Raw genomic sequence first — 22,798 nt, forward strand, 5'->3', positions numbered from 1 at the left:
CAAATTTTTTGAGAAGTGACCTCTGACCTAATTAGTGACCTCAGTTGACCTTTGGTGACCTGAGGTGACCCCTGTGACCTAATTAGTGACCTCTGTTAACCTTTTCCATGTCCTCAGATGACCTTTGCGAAGCAAATTTTTCGAGTGGTGACCTTTGACCTAATTAGTGACCTCAAATGACCTTTGGTGACCTCAGGTGACCCTGTGACCTGCTTAGTGAAAAGTTACAACTGGGATAACTGGGTTGTGGCGGTCAAGAGTTAATAGTGATGTCGCTTTTTGATCCTTCTATGTTGGCTCTTCTTTACCCACTCATATATATATATATTGAACGTGAGCTGGGTTTAGAAATTCATGAGACAGGTAAGTTTTACCCTACTGATGATGTGTTGTTGCTTCACAAAGGTCATCAGAGGACAGGGAAAGGTCAACTGAGGTCACTAATTAGGTGAGAGGTCACTGCTCAAAAAATTTGCTTTGCAAAGGTCATCTGAGGACCCAGAAAAGGTTGACAGAGGTCACTAATTAGGTCAGAGGGGTCACCTGAGGTCACCAAAGGTCATTTGAGGTCACTAATTAGGTCAAAGGTCACCGGTAGAAAAAATTGCTTCACAAAGGTCATATGAGGACATGACAAAGGTCATCTGAGGTCACTAATTAGGTCAAAGGTCACCGATCAAAAACTTTGCTTCGCAAAGGTCATATGAGGACACGAAAATGTCATCGGAGGTCACTAATTAGGTCACAGGGGTCATTTGAGGTCACCAAAGGTCATTTGAGGTCACTAATTAGGTCAAAGGTCACCGCTCGAAAAATTCTCTTCACAAAGGTCATATGAGGACATGACAAAGGTCATCTGAGGTCACTAATTAGATCACAGAGGTCATTCGAGGACACCAAAGGTCATCTGAGGTCACTAATTAGGTCATAGGTCACCGCTAAAAAAATTGCTTTACAAAGGTCATATGAGGACACAAAGCAAATTTTTGAGCGGTGACCTCTGACCTGATTAGTGACCTCAGATGACCTTTGGTGACCTCAGATGACCCCTATGACCTAATTAGTGACTTCTGATGACCTTTTCCGTGTCCTCAGATGACCTTTGTGAAGCAAATTTTTCGAGCGGTGACCTTTGACCTAATTAGTGACCTCAGATGACCTTTGGTGACCTCAGGTGACCCCTGTGACCTGCTTAGTGAAAAGTTACAACTGGGATAACTGGCTTGTGGCGGCCAAGAGTTAATAGTGATGTCGCTTTTTGATCCTTCTATGTTGGCTCTTCCTATCATTGTGAAGAAGAATTGACCAAGCTTTAGATTGTATACCCACTCATATATATATATATTGAACGTGAGCAGGGTTTAGAACTTCGTGAGACAGGTTAGTTTTACCCTACTGATGATGTGTTGTTGCTTCACAAAGGTCATCAGAGGACAGGGAAAGGTCAACTGAGGTCACTAATTAGGTCAGAGGTCACCGATCGAAAAATTTGCTTTGCAAAGGTCAAATAAGGACACGACAAAGGTCATTGGAAGACACAAATTAGGTCACAGGGGTCATCTGAGGTCACCAAAGGTCATTTGAGGTCACTAATTAGGTCATAGGTCACCACTCGAAAAATTCGTTTCACAAAGGTCATATGAGGACACGAAAAGGTCATTGGAGGGTCACTAATTAGGTCAGAGGTCACCGATCGAAAAATTTGCTTTGCAAAGGTCATCTGAGGACACAGAAAAGGTTAACAGAGGTCACTAATTAGGTCACAGGGGTCATTCGAGGTCACCAAAGGTCATCGGAGGTCACCAAAGGTCATCGGAGGTCACTAATTAGTGAGCAGGGTCATTTGATGACAGAAATTGGGCACTGAAAGATTCACTTTCGGTATTTGAGCTCCTCCTCTATCGTTATTTTGAACCTTTCTGGAGCTCCTGATTGCCTTGAACTTGGTGGTACTTTACTGTTGTGGGCAGTTTCTCAGCTACCCTCTCTTCTTCCAGCATCCAGCCAGCACATGTGAGTCCACACAGCCTTAAACTTATACCCCCATATCATGCCTCTTGCACTCAGCATACAGAAAGTGCTACAGTGATGCTTCCTCTGCTGACCTTTGGCCTCTTACTTCCCTTAAGGGTGCTGTTTTCATTTTTCTTTCATTTTTTAGTCTTACCTGCTCATGTTACCATCTTGCTTTTGCTTTATGGATTGAAATCCCCCTCCTTACAACCTCACAACTTATTTAATATGCTTAGATGCTAGTACTGTGGCTCACGATAGCAGCGAAAACCAACAGCACTCCATACCCACTGGTAAGCAATGATAGAAATTAAGCTTTCTTCCTGCTCAAGATAGTGTCAAACACAAGACTTGAAATCATATATTTATTTTATTCCAATCTTATTTATTTAAAAAAAAGAAAATAACCGGGCCTTCACTAGGCAAGCAGCTGCTCCCATCGATCAGTTTTGTTACATTCCATGCAGCCAACGCTGCCTCAATGCTGTTTGTGTATTTTCAGCTTTAGTGTGGGGTGAAAGCTAATGCCCAACAGTTTTTTAAATACCAAGAGCAGGAAAAGAATAACACTGTTGAGTAAGTGAGTGAAGGCAAGAACATTGTCTTCTACCATGATATAAACATGCTTGTAAAGTTGTTCATCAAGATGTAGTTCAGAAAAACACACAGGCACGAGACTTCACTTTATTCAATAAATCATGGCTGTCCAGATTGCATATTCTGCTACGCACGTAAGCATGACAAGGTATATACACTCACATACTCAGACAGGTTTCATTGTTTAATATTGACAGGAGAAATCTTGGCAGTCTGTGTAATGCTGCACACGTGGATTCTGAAAAATTCAACTTAAAAATCAGTTTAATCAACGTAAGCCAACAGGAAACCAAAGGTGTTACAAACTGCTCATAATTTCCTGTATGCAGACTTCTCTATCTGTAACCAAGCCAGTTCAAAGCTGCAGTAGTAGATACCATCAGCACTCAGAGATGTATTTTATTACTAGATTCACTCTTTAGCTTAGAATTTTAAATACAAAAACAAACTAACAAAAAAACCTACCATAAAACAAAACAAAGCAACACAAAAAAAAAAAAAAAAAAAAAAAAGCAAGCCCTGCTTTACAGAGATGTCCTCATCTTCAGCCAGGACTTAGCTGGTAGATTCCAGTAAAACTGTTGGGTTTTTGAAGAGATTACTCCACTGCTAACAGTGATACAGCTGAGCACTGCAACCATAATGCTGGGTGTGTTCCTTCCCACTTCAATTAGACACACCATATTCGTTAGTGGCAGCTAAGGCACAGCTGGGCCTACAGATTGAAAATCCCAGAAGGAACTACTGCTTACGGTAGTTTAATGCAAAACTATTTAATTGTAGGCAGTATCTAACTGGTAAAGTTACGCCATAATTTATATCACATTAAAGAACACAATAATATATGGTCATATTGGTCAGACCACAGCACACCAAGGAGTTCCATATGCTGATTCCATGACTCTGCATTTTGTTATCTATCAGCAATCCCTATTGTAGGAATAGCTTGACTATTTAGATCATTACAGTCAATTTGCCCACCCACATCATTTTATCTGAAACCCTCATGCACGAGTGCTACATCTGATGCCCCAATTGGAATCTAACAGTTTGAAAAAATGAGCTCTTACTGCACAAGCAATAAAAAATGCCTGCTTTCTGCTAGCACCATTTCATTCACTGCTTCCCCAAACACTCACCTCCTTTCTGTCAGGTTCTTTCCTTGAAATAAAAGCTCTTCCATACCTTTTTCCTCTTAGGACCAGCATGTTTCCTACAGCAACAGAAACATCAGGCACTGAGACCATACCTGCTCTGCAGCCCCTATGAATGATGGGACTCATCAGCTGGTGCTGCACTAATGAAGGACTTTGGCTGGTGTAGCTGAAATGCTAACTCACAACATGAACCAGTGATTGAGCACCTGGTGGGAAGGCAGGGCCAACCCAGGGGAGCTCAGGTGCATGCGGTTCACTGGAGTGACCGGAAGGGGTGGAGGCAGGATCTGCCCCTTCCCAGACTCTATTTAAGGGTTGGCAGCGGAGATGAGGACCACTCACTGGATATCACTGTCTATTTGAGGCCTTCCAAAGGTAAGCCACTCTTTTCATTCATTTTTGCGTTTGTAGCTGCTGTATTTGGGACCATCCTCAGTTACTGCAAGTAAAGACTTTGCCACCCTGCTATTATTGTGGTACTTTCTGTCCCATTATAGCTGATATCACAGTAATGCTTAAGTAGAGGCAGAAAAGGTGTGATACCATGTGTCTAAGGGAACAGAGTTACTTTACAAAAACAAAAGAAGTGAGGAAACAAATAGGTGAGATTAGGGCTCTTACTGTTAGAGGCTACTTCACCTGTAGGCCCTTCTCTTGCCTCACAGCAATAGCTTTTCTTTTTCTCACAGCAGCAGTTCCTACGTTTCAGAGAGCCAACATCATAAAAAGATTCTAAAAATAGGCTAAAGCCTGAAACCAAAGAGCATCTGTTTTATTAGCAATGAGAGAAGCAGGAAGAAAAAGAATTGTAGGATAACGTATTGCTGAACGATTATGTTATGTATTTCATGCTATCCTACAAAAGGTCTTTGAATATCTGGTTGTATTTCAGATTTGCTGTAAACTGATCCAGCTACAACCTACCTTCATCTGACGTCACCTGAGGTTGTTTGAGTCCAGAATGTTTTTTAGCTGGGACTTTAGGTCATTCCATACAAACAGTTTATGGGCTTGTCCTGTCAAGTTCCATGTCTTGTGGGGTAGGGTAACACACTTGCCCATGCTTTGGGAAATTGAAATGGTGGAATGGATAGAGTGGAGGGCCAAAAAACAAGAAAACAGTTGCAACAGTGTGAGGTGAGACAAACTAATTTACTAAATAAGATATGAGAATGCAACATATAATACAATGTAACACAGTATTTTAGAATTGAAGCTAATGAGTCAAATAAAATGAAAGAGTGTACAAAAAAATTAAGTCCTGAAATGCCTGTTCTGTTTGTGCCAGACCTTGCTGCTGGTTTCCTCAGCAGCTGCTTCCTGATTCTTTATATCATAGTAGATACAGAAGCACATTATAGAAGATGGTGGAATATCTCAGTGCCTCAACTTTTGCCAGCGAGACTTTCAAATCTTTTCTCACCTTTTACTCAAGAAACTGGATAATTTCTAGTGGAGCTTCACACCTCATACAGGTCACTGGTATATAAGGAATCTTAATAAATTCTCTTTTAGTAACTAACCATCCAAACGACAGGGAGGAATCTGCATTTAAAAATATGTTTCTGATTTAGGAGCACAGGACTGTTTCATCAGGAATCCAACTCATTCGGATGCCGTGAGCCTTCTAAACTAAGACTTTATTATTATTATTATTTTTAAATTTAAGTTGTATTATTGCTCTGATGCTGGAATTGTTTACATCTGAAAGCTCACACAGAACACTGGGCTTTTTTTATTCATCCTTTTCAACTCCCCTGCTACATATCAGTAGTTCCCAGAGTCCCAGTAGCCTGGGCTTAAAATGTGATGCAGTGAAAGAGATTCAGACAGGCTGATGTAAAATTGAAGACTGATTCTCTTTCAAATGCTTATAGGAAGAAATTGCTAAGTTGTTCCAGTTATTGCCTCATTGCTATCTGTGTTAATGGGAAACATTCCAAAGTGATTTTGAGTTTCTACTCTTAATCCATCAAAATACTTATAGTCTTGACTTCATTGGTAATGTTTATTTAACCAACATTAAGATCATCTCTATTTGCAGCTGGAGAAGATATTATTTACCTCATGTCTTTTCCAGTACAAATTATGCGATTAGGCTTTACATTTCTGCTTTTTAAAACTGGGAATATTTTGAAGCTTGTTTCAAAATGTTCACGAAACATCTTTCCCATAATGGTAAACCTTTATGTAAGCACAAATGTACATCAACTAAGCTTTCATATAAATGGCCACTGGACTGGCATTTTACAGGCCATATCCAGCATCATCACTATCCTGTTCTGCCTATAGTACTTTTTAAGGAAGTAACAACAATACCTGTTGAAGTATCAGTGACGTAGCAGAGAATGGAAAAGGTTCATCAAATCTTCCTCTGATCAAAGTATCTTGACCTGATGTCTTTCTGGAGTAATAAAACAGTACCAGCTGGCCTTGGTCTAAACTGACAGCCTTAATATGCATCCTTTTCTCTTCACTGTGTAATAGAATGTTGGAGAAGCACTACAGTCCTAGAAGTCATAATTTGATATTATTTTAACATTATTTCATGTAAATGATAATGACATACCACAGTAAGTACACAACTATGATAAAATATGTCCAGAGTTGTTTGGGATTTATTTACTATTGCCTATTGAATTACAGGATGATCATCACAGGGCCTTAGATATGCACCATCACCTATTTTGCATGATGTTACCAGGCATAAAACTTCTCTCCATCAGGAGAAGGGACAGCAGGCAGACAATATTGCCTCTCTCTTTCTTCTTTATAATAAATAAAAGAGGAGGAAAGCAAGACAAAGAGAGCCGCTCACCTCCTAGGTTCTCAAAGTTCTCTTGGAAACTTAAAGACCAAGAACACGTTTTATATTACTCTGTTCAGTGTGATAATATTGAATAATATATATTATTTACAGCAGTATCAGGATAATGAACTACTCAAGTTATCCATCTCTAGCACGTCTAAAACATCTTTCATTTTCATACATGGTAAATCTCTAATTTTTAATTATTTAGGCCGCTGCTTGTATTTTTAGTCTCCAAAATTCCTGTTCTATCCCTCTACTGGATCCCAGTGTCAGTAATACAGTTGTATAACTTTTTAGATGAATGTAGCATATCAACAACTAACATAAATAAAATCCTTTTTTTTTTTTTTTTTTTTTTAAGATTTCAAAATGAATTTTTTAAGCTAGCAGAAAAACAAATCTCTATGGAAATGGAGGAATGAAGCAAACATCCATTCCTCTTCATAGTTTGCCATTCACAACCATTATAAACATACTCATATGAAATGGCAGCTGAATCTCTCCCACATTTCACAAGCCAACAGATTGTAATTGTGGCCTTATATATCTTCTGTTAATAACCGACCTGTTTTACTCTCCTTAATATTTTTTTCTCAAACGCATCCAGTCTGCCCTCCACCCTGTCTGGGTGAACTGCTAAAGTTAATTTTCACTTTGTGATATGGTGACAACTGATATATGTATAACTGATTTCTTTTTAAACCAATCATTCCTTTACATTCAAGGAGAAAGAAAATGCTCTTCTCCTTCACAAGGCACTTTTGATATGAGTTAAAGTAACCTCCTCCATCATTGACAGGGAGTACTCTCACTGTTTCCTCAATGATTAGATGATCTCTGCTGTACCTGGGACAGAAAATCCCTGTGCTGTACCAGTTACACAGGATGTTCTAGTAAGGGGTCATTTCATAGGGCAGTATCAAATTAGTTTCCAAGATGATGACAAACTACAGAGTGGCCAGTTTTGCTGGCTAGCTGAAGACACTAATGAAATCAAGAATCTGTGGTTGTCAATTGCAGTGGTACTTGATTCTTCTCAGAAAGACCTAATCTGAGAATCACAAGTTGACAGAGAAAATGTGACAGTGAGAAGAATTTAACTGGAAAATCATTCATAAGCTTTTCCTAGTCTACTACTGTATCTAACTTAATGGAACTAAAGTGTTCCTAGGAAGGCATACCTTTGCACTATATCTGTAGAATTCATCCCTCACAGATCAAGGTATTAATTTTGCTTTTGAAAAGTGTTCCTTAGGCTAGGGAACTAGAAAACATTACTTATAGGATTTACAGTTTAATGAGTTCTTAGTATGTGAACAAGCTGGCAAGATGTAAGCCAAACTACCTGTGGGCTAATTGGTATGGCTGGAAAAGTTTCAAGGCAGATCTGAACATTGACTTTGGTTTGGTAGAGGCAGAAATGGGCTATTACTGATTCCAGGCTTCTGGTTATGACTTGAGTATGATTATCTCCTACCTTCCTTCACTGTCACGTTTCAAAATCTCACACGTCTTAACTTCAGTCTTCATGGATGGTAAGATGGTTGCTTTCTTCCGAGTGATCCATAAAAAGTCACGTATGTATCCTTAAAAAATAAAGATACAACACAGGAGAATAAAGAGCTGAGCATTAATCTGAAGGAACCCTCCCAGTAGATATCTGTGAAAATAGACATGAAAGCATAAATATAGTGAGAAACCAACCATTGTAGCAGTAGTTTGTCCTTCAATAAATCTATGCTACCAAGAGCCTCATATGTTAACTTAATTATCATTATTATCTAACAGTTAAGGAAACCAAGATTTTTGGTATGAGGGAGTTCTATTGAATTGAGGAGGGAAAACACTTTTTTTTTTACTCTATACGGCTTTTTTAGTAAGTTGTTTGCCTCTTTTCCTTATCAAGATTTGTCAGCTGCTGAAGAAATGCTTGTTTATTTAGTTTTAATAGAACATGGAGAGTTTTAACAATAGGTCAGTGGATATTCCCTTTATGAAACATCACCAGTTTGTCTATTTATGGAAGGAGACTTAAGGAATTTTGTAAAAATGTCGCTACTTTGAAGATAATACAAAGCAATCAAAGCCACCCAAAGTCAGCTGAATATTTTTTAAGACTGAGCCTAAGATAACAGGGGTGGATTGGAAGAGATTTAGATTTTGTATCTCACTAACAAATCCATCAGTGTTTTCCTATTTCCTCTGAAAACCTTTAAATAAGATTAATACAGCTGATCTGTTTTATGTCTAGCCCAGTCTTCAACTCATTGTCCCTCTGACAGAGCTATTAACTTGGATAAGGCTTACAGTACTTGCAACCTTGATTTTTCTTACATCTGCTTTGCAGGTTTACATGTATGACTTTTCCCTACTGTAGGCTGGAATATTTGTAAGGTCTATCCTCTTTTATAAAACTCATAATCATATTAGATTTACAGATTTGCATACATACAAAAACAACATAAGATGTTACAAATCTTTCCCTGGACAAGGTCAGTCACACTCACTCCAGAAACTATGCATTTAATTCTGGCCTCTGCATACAAAATATGTTTATTCATTTTAAAGAGAATTGTAAAAGCACATGCCATTTGAAACTCATTTCAGAAGAAAATAGCATTGTTTGAAAGCCTTTTGTAAACAGAAGTCTGTGTTGGAAATACTCTTCTGTAATACAAAGTATAATTATTTTCACTTAGTATTTGATCAGTTATGAGCAGCTGATCCATTGTTTCTAATATGACAAAATAACCTGCTACTTTTGAAAAAAAGTGAGAGGCCAAATAGTTGATCTGACAACCTGTTACCTCCAGCAACTGCTACAGTGCCAGGTTGTGGGTGGAGTGCTTATCTTATTTTCCGTATTGCTTTATATCTGATATGCAGCTCAAATTTAATGGCTTGGGATTGCTTGGCAAGTATTATATCTAAAAATGAAAGTATCACAAAACATGCCATTGATAAACGTTACTGAACTCAGTGTTTCTCATAACATTCCTCTATCACTCGTGATTTCCCTATGGAGTTAAATTCGAGCACTGATGTTAATGGATTAATATCATGTGTGCAGATCCAGGTGTGCTTTGTGTAGTCTCACTCTGAACTCGGCAGTGCTGGGGAACATAATGCAGAGCCACTCACATGTTGCTTCATTTATACATATATTTTTTCCTGGAGCAGACTGCCTTTCTCCAAACACTCTTTTCCATCTACTAAGCTTTGTCTATAATTATCAGCTCAAGTACCACTCAAGTGCATAAGATCTATGTCTTCCAATATTTCAATTATTTCTAATACTTGAGTACAGAAGATATGTTACTTCCAAGTGTTCAATTCACGTAAGGCTGTACTGTTTAAGTGAAGGAGGCTTGGTTTAGTGCTTACTTATGGATACGTACATCATACGATTTATTAATGGAAGCAAAGATGACAAGCAGGAAGTGGGCAACTGGGAAAATTTAGAGGCACACAGAACACAAGCAGCACAAAACAACTAACATACTGGTGTCTGTAGTTCAGTGGAAATCTATTGGCATTAAATGCTGTTTGTAAGCAGAAAAGGCTGTCGCGGTATGCCTCTAAAATTGGCTTAGCACCATTACAAGATTTCTGCTAAAATCCTCAACTTTACAACATTATAGATTTGAAATACGTAAGTTATATGTTTTATGTTGGAATTAAGTAAGTTTTAATCAAGCGCTCATAATTAAGCATTTTCATCAGTCAACATTCTTTAACTTTCTCACTATCAAAAAGTAACTTTGGAGTGTATTGTATGATCCTGTATTATACCTCCATGTACTGATCCCTGCATTATAGATTCACCAGCAAAAGTGTTCAAGAATCCTAGTAATGTCAAAAATAAGCACCTAAGTAACACGTGTCCTTCTGTTTGTTCTCTGTGAAACCAAGAACATCTATTCAAATGACTATGGCATGACAGAAATGTTGTAAACTGTACCTACAAAGTAAAAATTGGCAATGTCTCTGCTTTAGTTTATTTTGCAAAATCAGAAGAAGAAAAAAAGAAAAGATTTCCTTATCACATCTATATTGGAAATAAAATTTCACACCTGCTGACACCAGTGGCAAATTCTGAACAGCTTCAGTTGAACTAGGATTAAATTTCATAAGTCTGATATACACCACATAACATCTTCATCTGAATCATGTTTTCCATAAAGCGCTGAGCTTCTGTTGCTTGTTGTCTTTTTATTTTAACAAAGGTCCTAGCTATCCGACCAGATCAAAGCTATCCTGACCATTGCTATGATAATTATTAATTAGGTATTAGTTGTTATTAAGGTATTATTTCTCAGGTCCTTATTTTGTTTGAGCACACCAACACACTGGCTCAGAAAAATTGCTTCCCTCTGGTTTTCACATGGAAGCCTAGTACAACACTTGTGTGCACCTCAGAAGGTGATTTAAGGAGACACTATAAAGATAAAAATTATCTGTCAGTAAGAGATTTCCTGAACTGTTCATTCTTTGGTATTGTGGATGTTTTCCTTAAGGCATTCCCTCTAAGGGCCTAAATACAGAACTTTAATTCCCTGTGTAGTCATTAAAAAATACAAAACAAACACAAACACAGAATTCTGAATAAGTATGTACGTACTTTGATTCGCTTTTTAACCTGTTAACTGTCTTGCTCCTAACAAAATCATGTACATTAGAGGAGCACAGTTGGGCAGTGTGACAGCATCATACCATGGCCAGTCCGGCCTTCAATGCTTGGAGCAGCAGACTCCCACCGTTTTGTTTTGGATACATTTCCACAGGCCACTTTAGCATAAGCTTGACAGTTTTGGATGATATTTAATGAAAGTTTGCTTTCTTTATTCTGTCACATTACGCTTGGCTGTGAAGGTTTGTTAACTTTTATTTATGTGAGGATAAGCATGAGGGGTAAGTGGTGAAGGCTGACAAACCCTCGGTAACAAACCACCCACACACTTAGATATTTTATGGAGGGAGATATCCATACAGTATAATTGTACATAATAGTTACAAAGTTAATCTTTAACACTTATTCCTCTCCCAGGCCAGCTTCAGGATTATTTTTGATTGCTTTTTAAGTTCATTCAGCTCACAATCTACTGTGTGACAATCATATAAAACTGTGTCAGACTCTTATATTGGCTTTAATTGTAACACAAATGTAATGTGACATGAACAACGCACCCTGGTGTTTGAGGAATAAAGTGATACATCACAGTGCCAGTGTGTGAATCAGACTTCTCTGAGTGCCATTGTTATGGAAAATATGGCCTTCAGATGAAGCAAATGCAGCAGCAGCCCAAGCATCTGAGCTCAAGAGAGAGCTCTGTCCTGTCAGCGTGCTTGTCAGTACTCAATTCTTCTACATGATCTCCAAATAATCTTAAAATACTACTAACTGACCTGCATTGACTTCAAAAGATTGTAATCAAATGTTTGTTCTGAAGGCTGTTCTGATATGCTGTAAATATCCTTTTATATCCCTTCCCCCCCCCCCCCCCCCCCCCCCCCCCAACTGGGGTGTATTTGATCTGCCAGAAGCTCATCTTGTTTGGCATTTCCAGAATTTGTCTTCCTTCTTACTCCCCTGTTTACACATCTGTAATACCTACACATATAAGCATTTTAACTCATGGACAATATGTAAACATTGTATACATATACCTATTCTGTTTTCACAAATACCAGCTCATCAGAATTAGAGGCACTACTGACTTCTTTAACGCCACATTAGTTTCAGAATATTCTTTGCGGCTCTGTGTCTCCAATAATCCCTGTGGGCAGAACCTCCACACAGATGTCAACAAGCCCCACACAAGCCAACATTCAGGGCTTGCTTTATGAGCTTGCTATTTTTCTACAATCCAACCAAAAGAAGCCAAACATGAGCTCTCTGAACCTGTGTGCAAGCCACTCTGGACCTGAGAGAGCATTTCAGGGCCCACAGAAGATAAGAGTATATCCACTGTGTACCTGCATTCCACCATCATAATTAGACTCTCTGGACTATGTGGTGATTACTAAGCCCCTCAGATGTACTGAAAGAACTCAGAATTACCCCCTGCACCAGAGGTGTTCATTTAATTAATATTATCAAACAGGCAGTAATGTTCTCTTGCAGAATAACCTGATTTCAATTACACTGCAGACAGGGCCCCGCAAGGCTGCAGAACATCCCTATTTCTGCAGATTACACTAAGTTAGTGATGACGATATTTTGAATATTCATCCTTTTGCAAGGATGTTGCTGTGATGCTGCAATTTAATGATCCCCAAGATAAAAAGGGTTAATGTTCCCATTGGGGGCCTCATTGTGTGAATTATTGACATAGTAGCCATGATAGAAATACCTTAAGAGGTTTCTAGAGCCTTCATTTTGGCAACTGGCATTTGTTTTTAATACTAGTCTCCTCTGTCAAGCAATTCACTCAGCCTTGAAGAAGCATTCTTTGTGCTAGGATAATGTCTTTATCAAAAAGCAGATGTTTCTTTCATGTTCCACAACACATATATACAGAACTTAGGGAAATTACTACATTACAATGAATTAAAAAATACTGACTGATAACAAATTATAGAAAGCATTCAAACATGTATAGACATCCTTGGTATAACTTGCCTTAATATAACACTGGATAAACTTGGTGACTCTAAGGAAAGCAAAACTGCACAGTACAGCAGATACAGGAATATCTGTTAACACTACGTGGTGATCCAGCTGTGAGGAAGTCTTAAGTCTTTACATAAATCATTTCCTGCTTTCTTATCTGTCTTTCATTCCAGCTAAAGAACACTTCTAGATTACAGTTTAAAGTCAAACAACAATCTGATGATGTTCTTTTAACAATTCCTCTCATCTTTTAACAATTCCTCTCATCTTTTATCCCCAAAGCAAGAGTAATGCCAGAGGAAAGCCATAGAGAATTATGGGTTGGTACACCTTCTTATACTGCATGGATAGAAGATAATTATGTCATGACATAAAGTGTAAGGCCCTGTAATGTAGTTCAGATAAAAGGACTAGGACACAAACCTCTGGCAATGGCAGCTATCATCTTTATATCTTTTCACTCTGCTTAAAAATGGATAAGTAAATAAACATACAAGTAACCTCTTAACGACAGACTGAACAGGAATACTTCTGAACCAGCTCATATTAACTTTGACAGATCACTAGAAGAAAGTCTTTTTGCAGAAGTATCATTAGGATGCTCAATAATTTTGTACTCTTTCCTCATTATGAAAGCTCATGCTTTTTGCATTTTTTTTTTTTCCTGGATTAGTGATTTTTCTCATGAACATTTCTCAGAGTATAAGAAATTGTCAAGATTTAAGAATTAAAATGGATTCTCATGCTCACATTTTATGTACAACAGAGCAAAAAATGTCTCTGAAATGCTACTGTTCTATGATGGACTAACTAGAAAAGGACATGACATATTTTGCTTTTTGCAATGCTTGTAATTTCAGAATTGTAACGAGAAAGAGAATAGATGGAAGATTAATGTGCTTCTAAGCCGAGACAAAAAGAGTTTAATGGATTTCTCTACTTTTGTGTGAGTTCCCTAACACTTTCTGATTTGTGGCACACACAGACATCAGCCATACCAGCAGTTACTATCTACCACTCTTCTCTGACGTGACTCTGAAGTTGATCTGAAACCCCTGTACATTTTCCCACTGTCTTTCAAAAACTTTGGAATCTGACTTTGTCTGGACATTTCACTTGTCTTTCTGTTCTAGCCAGGATTTCACAGTCTAACATTAAAAATTCTTTACATATTCAGATCAGCAGGGATATTAATGTCCATACCTTTTGTCACTATGGATAAAGACAAAATAACAACATTTTTAATTGGGGTGGACCTCAACATTAAATTGCAGCATCACAGCAACATCATAGGAACACGAACAAAAAATTCATTGGTTGGTCTCCACTGTTTACTAATAAACTCTGCAAAGCGATTTGAATGGAGTATAACAATTATTGGTAAACATAGAAAATAAATAAATAAATAAATAAATAAATAAATAAATAAATAAATGAAGAGATAACAGCAATTGAAAATTTTAGATTACACAAGGGAAAATCTGGTAATCAAAGTGGCATGTACAAGCAATGCTTCTATAATAGCCACATTGTTTCATAGTTCAGGCATAACAGAGGGATTCTGTTTCATTGTAACACTCTATTGTGAAATGCAAGTTACAACTACTTCAGTGACCTCCATCCAGCAGGACTTGGTCTGAATGTTCAGAAAGTGATCCTCATGAAAGCTCTGTATTACTAGATCTACCTGATACACTCCCACCATTTGATAAATACTATTGGTTTTATCTTCCATTTTTTCAAATCAATTTCTTCTCATCATACTTTTTCACTGGCAGTTTTCTATAGAATACAGCAATATGAGCATAGATAAAATGTAATGATGAAGTGCAGCATCAGTGTTGCATGGGGCAGGGTGGTAAAATCTCCAATCAAAGTCAGGAAATAAAAAAAAAGAAGAGCATTTTATGAGCTGTACAGAATCAATAGAAAGAGCGTAGGCATTTCTATATTTTTTCAAAGGGAACATAGTTATCTTATACCAAACAATATCAACAAAAGAAGATAAACGAAATGCTATATTGCAAGATCATAAGGCAGCTGTACAACTGTAAAACAGGACTGAGATTCCTGCAGGAAGGTCTCTCTTAGCTCCTAGTTCAGCCTTCACATATTTTATGATAATATTTTAACCTCTTTAGCTAACATACTTTTGTTTGTTTTTCTTTTTGTTGTTTTTTTGTTTTGTTTTGTTTTTGTTTGTTTTTGTGTTTTTGTTTTTTTTTTCTACTTGGCTCTGAAACTTTCAGTTTGAAGAAGACACAGAAGAAATGAAAACCAAATAAACTTTTAGAAGTGTTCACAGTTTCTGCAAGAGTAAAGCGTGGCTATGTAGAAAGAAAGGACACTGACTGTCATGACTTTGACTTGACAAGCCCAGGTGGCCTTTTAGCTCACAAAGTTATGTTCCTCCTCACTCATTCACCCATTATTCTATCAGCAGTAAATCACATTGCTGCATGGAGAGGATCAAACTCTCAGAAGATGCCACAATGCACAAAGAAATTCATCAGCCATAAGGAGAGCACTACGAGCTGACCTGGCAAAGCAACAACCACTTCCACTGCACTGGGGCTGTGTGATGTTACAAATGATTTAGTGACAGGACGTAAATGGTTTCAGTGTTCAGAAGTAGTGTCCAAGTAATCTCCATCTTTCTATGAACCCATACGCTATCTGAAAATATGCACTGTATTATCATTATTTGCAAATGTAATTCTGTTCTTCTGCTAGTTCAAGAGCATTCCTTTGTGGCTATTCAGCATTAATGTTTGCCATCTTTTCAAGAAATAGACATAACTATATCTGTCACATTAATTCATTAAATATACGTATATATATTTATAATCAGTCCCTAGTATTATTATCTAATAGTGCCTTACCTACTACTCTATGAACTAATCTACTAATTGACTTAGTAACCTATTAACACCTACTAGTAGTTTTCTAGTTACAAACAATGCACTGCAACGTAGACACCTTAAGCTGCTTACTTTTTAGGGCATGTTACTGTGAATACTTGGGCATTGTGAGAACACATTTCAGGTAAACTGGCTCTGGACTGGTCATCTCCCTTCCCTCCAGGCTTCTGAACCATATTTACTGATAGCAGCAGTAGATTTGGCCCATTTATATTCCCATCTTCCCCTTAGTCAGCAGTGACAACTTCAGAATGAACACAGAGGCTGTGTAACTCGCTTCCCTTTTGCCTGTCAGCAATAATTATATCATTATTATTATTCTACAGGAGAAAACAGCAGCAGCCATGATAAGTGTACAGTATGATATAACAATACCAGGTTACACGTTCATGGAATCTCATCCGCACAAGAATCGTGAGCTTTCTTTCCCCACTGGTTATGCCAGGATCTCCCAGTTCCGTCAACAGTACTTCTCACTTAACACATCACAGTATCACTGTCTGCTGTCACTCCTGAATAACCTGCACCCCTCATCCTCAACATTTCCAGTCTATTTCCATTCTCAAAAGCCAAGTCAGTGATTATCACTTCAGGCAGGGGGGGCTGGTGAAATCTCTATCCTACCTGTCCCTCTAACTATGTCTTTTTCTAGCCCCCATCATTTTAGTGTTACTCATGGAGATCTTCACCCACATCACGTACCAGAGTCAGCATTTTGCAGGCATAGTATTACCATGTTCATGTAAGTATTTACCTCCACACATTTCCAGAAATTCAACCACTCCCTCAACCCAGTATCGTCAATCCAATAAGCCACCCCACAGAAACACAGTTATCTCTTCCCACTCTGAAGTGCTATATAAAGAAAGGTAAGCGTTACCTCATGGTAATTAGCAAGGAATGATTAATATCTTCTCTATGTCTAATCTAGTGAGCTCGCTCACTGGGTGACATAATTGGTGAATATCTAGATTCATATTCTCATATGACTATAAATGAAAAATACTGTCTTCAGTGCAACCAGCAAGCAAATACTTTCCTTAAGGGTGCCTACCTATTAACTTTCCTATAAGGAAAATGACATAAGAATTTTCTTTAGCATTGCTCAGCTGCAAAAAGACCAGGAAACTCTATTAGAGATTTCCAGGCATACAGTTGGTAATTGTCCTTCTGCCAGTCCCACTTAAAAAAATTTAAAGGCTGGAAACTGTAAGTAGAGGTGTAACTCACCTGTTAGACTCAGGACCACGAATGGCTGTGTACAATGAAGCAGCTTGCAGTTAAGCAGTCAGTGGAGAGAAAGAAAAAAGAAGCCACATGACACACAGGAAAAGAAAGAAAAAAATTGGTGCTTGGTGCTTCTTATAACCTTTCTCATGGGCTTAATTCACTTCAACTGCTTTGACACAACTGAATCAAATCATTAATCTCCTAGAGAACAGATGGCTGAGAAGTAGAAATGATGAAAGAAAGTTGATTTAACAACTAAATATATCCTGATGAGAACTTTCTTTGTAGGATTCATCCAACTTATATCAAACAGTCAAAATCTTATAACAAATATTGAGGTATATGGGATATATAATCCGCTGCTGACATAATCCACATTTTTTTTCCTACTTTTTTTTTTTTTTCCCTAATTTTTTTTTTTTTTTCTTCTTTTTTTGGTAGATCTGCACCCTTCACCTTAAAGAGAAATTCATGAAATTAAATGCTTCTATGGAAGGTCCACATCTGGGTCACAGTTTAAAGGCTGTTAAGATGATACCTTGTCAGCCACATGAATGAGCAGACACATATGCACACAACCAGGCACATTCAGGCAAGACATACCTGTCAGCCAGAGAGTCTTTGCAGTGATTTATTTGAATTTAGGGTTGACTCCTATTTTCTGTGCAGATTTCAAGGGAAATTGCAAACATATATATTCATCGGGCTCTGTCAAAGGAGGGACAGAAAGAGGAATAAATAAGAATTGAATTTGATTGAAAATCACAAAACAAATGGAACAGTCTAAATAAATACAGCATTTTTTGTAAATTACGACCTTTCATGAACTTGGTATACAGATGTTATGGTTTAAAGTGGCAGGTGGTTAAGCACCTCACATTCGTTCACTCATCCCTCTCCCTCTCCAGTGGGAGTGAATTGGAGGGAAAAAAAATAGAATTTGTGGGTTGAGATAAAACCATTTAATAAGACAGGGAAAAAGAAAAGGATCCTGTCTGACCTATTCCTATGGCCTGAGTAACTGCAGGACCTAAACATCTCAGACTTACTCATCCTCACAATATCCTACTAGAGCATTATTTTCCTGGCTTTTAAAGTTGGGAAACTGAAGAATTTGATGGAATAAGAAAAAGAAGTAATAGTAAATGTTCAAAAAACTTTTAATGTTTTAGTGGAAACTGCTGCCCAGATTAAGAGAAATATTAAGTTCCCTATTTCCTTTGATTTTAATGGAACAAAAAATACTGAATTGGGTTAAGATCAGTTGACAGCAATATTCACTTGGTATTACTGGATGTGAAATAAGAAGCAATACTTAAGGACTTGCAGGAACAGAAGTTTTTAATTAAAATTTCGCATAATGAAGTAAGTATATCTAATATATTATTATGTTTCCAAGTTTTGGATATGTAAAGCTTAGACAAAGGGAGGCAGATAAAGGTTAAAAGGGCAGACTGGGGCCCACTAAGGAAAGGCAAGTGCAGTTTACCTCTCAGAATTATGTCTCTTCTTCCTTTTTCCTGTCTGGTGGAAGGATTGCTGTACTGACAGGGTCAAGAAATGAAAACAGAATATATAACTTAAATTTGCAAATGTCAGCTCCATACATCCATACATCACTGAACATCAAGCCGTTAAAACATTCCCTTTAGGTTACACCTCATGTTTCAGCGTCATTCTCATTTACCTCTGTTGTACCCATACATGCACTCAATGTACATAACAAACATGGAGTGTACTGTTTGTATCATTGCATGCTTGTGTATTGTGTAAATACATGCAAATGCATTTTTAACTTAGGTGTGGCCAGCTGGAATGATTAACGGTGAAGAACAGTGCATCTCCTCTACTTCTCTTCCTCTTTCATGCATTATGTTGCAAAGTCTTTCTTTAGTTTCATATTACCTTTCATCCTCAGAGATCATTTTGTATGTACACAACTGAGCTTAAATACAACCACTTCAAAGCACCAAGGAAATATTACATTGTAGAAAGGGCAGTTAAGGAGACAGGCAGCCTTCAGATTCTGTCCCACCAAATTTGCATCTCTAGTGCCTACAGAGAACAAGAGTTTCATTTTTAAAGCTTACTCTTGCAGAAGTACCACGTACAGAGGATTGTATGGTTCACAAAATGCTGACTGGCCAAGATTAGTTTTCATTTGTTCATGACTAAGGCAAAGGAACAACGAAGCAACCTTATAAGTTCAAGTCCATCAAGCTCGATCACACATCTCTGACAAAGCCTATGGAGAGGACAAACTCCTAAGCTTCCCTGTGTTCAAGTAAAATCATATTTATGATGATTAGGATGATTAGATAATCTTGTCATGTCCCCATGGCGTGTTCTACCCCTCTGTCCTGGCATAAAGGGAATTTTCTGGTACTGCTCCCTAATCTAATGTTAAGGACTGTTCATTCTACCTTTTTTTTTTTTTTTTTTGCCTAAAGAGTTTGGACAGGTAGCTCCTTTTCCCTTTAATTTAGTACTCTGCATCTAAAGAAGATAAAAGGAGTTTAATTAAATTCCAAAAAGTTTGCCTAAATACTCTGTGAAGAATTTGTAGTTGTAGAAGATTCTTTGTAGAAATCTTCCAAATGTTGTGCCTTTTTATTATTGCATTCCCATTCCATCTCATTGTGTTTATGTAAGTGATCAGCAGTCTTATAAATAATACAGTGTAAAGTAGGAAGTGACATTGAAAGCCAATTGCTATACAAAATTATCAAGTGATGAGCAATTTTTATTTACTTCACTGGATTTTGGATCAAGTCATTATGGCAGAGAATAAAGAATCAGATTCATCTCTTTTCAGATAAATAGTAAAATTGCTACTCAGTGGCAATGGAAGCACAAAGAGTGCTCTATCACTATAATTGCCTTCATCTTACAAGAAAGCAATTATCTCCGAAGAATTCCATAAACAATGTGGATATAAATCTACAAACATATGACAGATATTAAACCTTAACACACTTAATTTTTAAGTTTTCTTAATTTAAGAGTGCTCGATACCCACAGTGTTTGCATGGAGCATCCAGGTTATCTGTTTGTAAGAAAACATGCATGCAGAATTATAGTTTGGCACTATGTAAACCTTCATAAAATTATTATGAAAAGAAGCAAGCATTATTTATCTTTAAAATCCAGTCATTAAACTTGAATTTCCTCCTAGAAATTTTAATTAGCAATCTGAAAGACACTAAGGCAAAATATCTGCTCTTAGTTGTCTGTTCAGGTTAAATTAAATTATTTCTGAAAGTAATATAATTAAAATCCTTTTAGTTCTTAATCAATATTTTATTTACATTAATTTGCTTTTTAGTACTTGATTAGTTCTTTTGAAAGGGGTATGGTAGCTTATTTTCCCTTTATTATATACCCATGAGATGGATCTGTACTTTTGTGCTCTAGCAGCACAGAAACACTGTAAAGATGATAAAATTATATGTTTATTCAGGTGGGCAACTGGAATTCTACCATATCTCAAGAGAAATTCAGTTAATCTTATTTATGTATTTATTTATCTCAAGCTCCTATTTGAAAATATCCTTCATTGGAAATCATGTAAGATGATACATACTACGCAAAGGGCCTGATTCACCTAATTTCACTTAAGTCCCTATAAAATGGAGTGAATAAGAAAAGTAAAAATGATCATTCTTATTTTGGACTCCTACATATTCAAATTAAAAACAACAAACAAACCTAAAGCTAAGCCCTACAGCTGCCACTGCTCCACTGATATCAGGAACTCCACATAATTGGCCCTCACCAAATGTGCTTAATGAGTAATCATACAACAGAGACTTGCATACCCTTAATATATAAAGAAGCTGACATTAACCATGTCAACAACTATTAAAATGGAAAGGTATTTATTTCAACACAAGATTTATAAAGACTTTGGCTGGTCTCTTCTTTATTTTCATCATCATATCATATAAATTAATCTGAAACTATTCTCTGCATAGTGTCATGAGTGCTAATTCCATTCAGGCTTTACTCTCAACAGAACATGGTTAGTTCTGGTCACAGTGGAGGGACAGAATTATAAATTATATGTTATTACTTTTTCAGTTGTTCTAACTAATCAATATTTATTTCTCTACAAAGTCAGATCCCATAGAGTTCTTGGGAACTACAGCTGTATTGCCCTGGGGGCAGGAGATGTGGTGTGACTGATGTCTGAATACCTCTGTGAAACTTTTAATCTGCTGTGAGGTTCTCAGTGTCATAACAGTTTGGCAGATGACTGCAGCCAAGGAGCCAGCTCAGTATGAGTGATGCGAGGAGCCAGGTCTGGCCTGCATGGAGAAAGGCAGTGGCTACCTAGCAGTACTTGAGTTGGAGGTATCAGATGTAACAAGGTGCCACACCTTTTACACATACTGCTTAAGACTTGACAAGTCTATTGAAGACTATCATTGCTAGACACATAATGATGCTCTCTTTAGTCTTCACTAATATGAGCGTGACCCTTGACAGAACCAGAGAATCGCAGTTCACTGGAAAATAGCATTATATACAAGATATTTCAGTGCGTTGGGTCATACTAGACACCAACATTTTAAAAGATTCTCCAAAACAAGAAATGTGCTCTGCAAGTTTGAAAGGACAGCTCTAAATCAGAGATGATTCTCTGATAGTGCACACTAGAGAAAAACTGCATTGCAACATGTGTTTTAAAATACATCACAAGAAACTAGTTTCAAAAGAATAGAAATAAAACAGAAGGATCGAGTTTGGAGTTAAATCATCCTGCCATCTCCTACAAATTTCTACAGGCTAACTTATTTCTATCTCTTTTGCAAAGCACCATCATATGCCATCTTAATCATGCAGTAGAGAATTAGCAACCAAAGCCAGCAAGTCTTTAGAGGATCTTTGACATATGAAATAAATGTGCACACATGCGCACAAAACCAGAAAGACACTACAGAAGAAATTGTGGATGAGTACAATAGTAACTGGTTCAGAAATATCCACAATATCCAGATATGCCTTCACTCAGTATGAGTAAGATTCCGAACACTTGACTACTCTAATTTGCTTTCAATTATACATCCTTTATCATATCATGAATACAACATAATTATATTCATTAGAACTATTCCTGATTACAGTAATATTGGAGGATCATGACCCTGAAGCCTTGTATTAAACTATTTTTAGGTCCTTATGTGTTACTTAAAAGCTAATATTACCATCAAAATAGACTTAATTCATTTAATAAATAATCGTGTTATAGTTTCAAATAAAAAATTGGATAGCAATTTAATTTGCCACTTGCCCTAGTATATTACTCTAAATTAATAAAAATGTTTTGTTTGGGTTTTTTTTTTTTTTTTTTTGCTAATGCTTTTCATTTGTTTTTTGACCATTTCCTGATGTTTCAATTAGTTTTGTTCACAGATGTGTTCTAATGAGTGTCAAGATCAAGGGTGATAAAATT

At 37.2% G+C, this 22,798-nt stretch overlaps 1 long non-coding RNA gene across 1 annotated transcript; it reads right to left on the reverse strand.

The window, feature by feature from the left end:
- Positions 1–5,432: 5,432 nt before the first annotated feature.
- LOC107318007 lies at positions 5,433–22,643 on the reverse strand. The gene is made up of 4 exons (XR_001557103.2): positions 18,833–22,643; positions 17,947–18,051; positions 8,057–8,165; positions 5,433–6,277 (listed from the first exon to the last, which is right to left on the reverse strand). It is a non-coding gene; the product is annotated as an uncharacterized LOC107318007 (long non-coding RNA).
- Positions 22,644–22,798: the final 155 nt, after the last annotated feature.

Source organism: Coturnix japonica, chromosome 9 (genome assembly GCF_001577835.2).
Source record: "Coturnix japonica isolate 7356 chromosome 9, Coturnix japonica 2.1, whole genome shotgun sequence".
NCBI lineage: Eukaryota > Metazoa > Chordata > Aves > Galliformes > Phasianidae > Coturnix > Coturnix japonica.